The following is a 2,046-nucleotide window of genomic DNA, read 5'->3' as shown; positions in this document are numbered from 1 at the left end:
AAACATGAAAGAGCACTAGTTTATTTGTGTGTCTCAAAAAAATTGTTGCCCATGATCTTATAACATCCTGTTAGTCTTTTCAAGACCAAATTGCGAGTTTTCCTTAAACTACATTTTAAAGCCTTGTAATTTATCTCTCTTTTCCTGTTAACTAAGACAAGGTCATCGTGGCTAAACCATATGGTTCACCCAGTTCCTCTTCCTCTCATCCGTTTGAAAGATTGTCTGAGGAGCCTTTTCCTGAATTAATAGAGTCACTCGAGCACCAAGGCGTTGAACTCAAAATCATTTTGAGCATTCAACCTTTATCATCTTGTCCTCCACCTAATTCAGATACTGGGTCAATTGCTGATATTGGCCTGTAATCTCCGGAAAATCCCGTACAGATTCCTGAGAGTTTGCCGGCCACTGATGGTTAGCTTGGACTGGTTATATATCCTCTGAATCCTTTGTTCGACCCTGTTGTGATATCACTGTAGTGTCTGTACAGTTTGTACAATCAGCCGGGTGTTCCTTTGGAATTATCCCCTCGTACATCTTCAGTCATTCGTTATCGTTTGTTCCTAGCTATGGAACTCGAAGACGAAGCTCTAGTTACCTCTCTAGATCAATCGAAAGTTTCTACTCCACACACTGTCGAAGAGGAAGAACATCAATTTCCTCTTTAAATTTTTCCCTACACGGGGAGCATTCTCATTAGTGTGTATCAGGATTTTCCACCTAATTATGTGACTTTAGCACAGTTGGTCTCAGGTACACCTAGTGCCTCATCACTTTATCACAACCTTGTTTGGGCATTTGGCGCCATGCCTACTACAGGTCCGTTCATTCAAAACTCGGCCTCCAACAGGCGATGATTTCTGTTGTTACCTAAGTCCTAGTGCAACCCACTGTTCTTAGCCCTCTTGTCTTGTCAGTCCAATTCACCTGTCCGGTTCAACCAATGATCTCGAGGCATGTTGCTGTCAGTTCTTCAACCCCCCAATAAGTGGCCCAGTTGTACCACTTCCTGGGGGGTAGAATTTGAGTGTTTCTATAATGTCAGGCATAACCAATGTGAGTATCTCATAGGCTCACATGGTTGGGATGAACCAGCCTTCTTCTGGTGTTATCCAAAACCTTGTTGGTCTTGCTGGATTGATCAATGTCTAGTACCAACAAGTCCAAAATCCAATTGGTCCGTCTGGGTCAAGCAATTTCTAGTATCAGCAGCCTTATGAGGCTCAGGTTCAGTACCAAGCTCCTTATGTTCCATATGGTTCTCAAGGAATGGTCAATCTACCTTATGTGCTTCAACCTGGATAGTATGTTCAGCCTGGTCCATCCACTTTTCTGGGTGGCTATGGCTAGATACAATTCGAATTTTTTTTGATAACTATTCAAGTACCTCTGTAGCAGCAAGGACAACCTCTACATCAACAAGGGAAACCTTTATTGTAGCAATGGCCATCCGTGTAGCAGCAGGGGCAGATGATGCCGCAGCAAGGGCAACTGCAACAACTGCAGGGGCAACCCTCGCAATAGTTGCAGCCAACCATGCAGTATGCTCCACAAACCTCCCAACCTATGTCTTCGCAAGGCCAACCTATGTAGCCGTAGGGATAGCCTTTGCAGTCACAAGGTCAATCCTTGCAGCAACAGAGCCAACCCAGGCAATAGCAACCCTTATATACATATCAACGGGGTCAACCCTTACAAGGACAAGGTCAGGGTCAAATCCAGCAGCAGCAGGCCCAAACTCCTAATGTCCAAGGGAAACAAGTCCTAAATCCTTTTTTCTAAGGGCAGCAGGTCCAAAATCCCTATGTCCAAGGACAGCAAGTGCAGAATCCGTATGTCCAAGGACAAAAGGTCCAGAATCCTCTTGTTTAGGGACAATAGGTTTAAAACATTTATGTTTAGGGACAACAGGTGCAAGAGCCACATGTCCAAGGTCAACAGGCTCAACAACCTTTCAACCTGTATGTTCCTTATCAACAACCTATGGAAAGATAGTTCCAAGGTGCTCAAGGTAAAATTTCTCCCTATGGCCAAGGTAACTTACAG

This window comes from Pinus tabuliformis, chromosome 4_2 (genome assembly GCF_031772625.1).
Source record: "Pinus tabuliformis cultivar Carrire ecotype Pingquan chromosome 4_2, CPIR1, whole genome shotgun sequence".
NCBI classification, from domain to species: Eukaryota; Viridiplantae; Streptophyta; class Pinopsida; order Pinales; family Pinaceae; genus Pinus; species Pinus tabuliformis.
The sequence above is the reverse complement of the archived record's forward strand: the minus strand, read 5'-3'. Positions refer to the sequence as shown.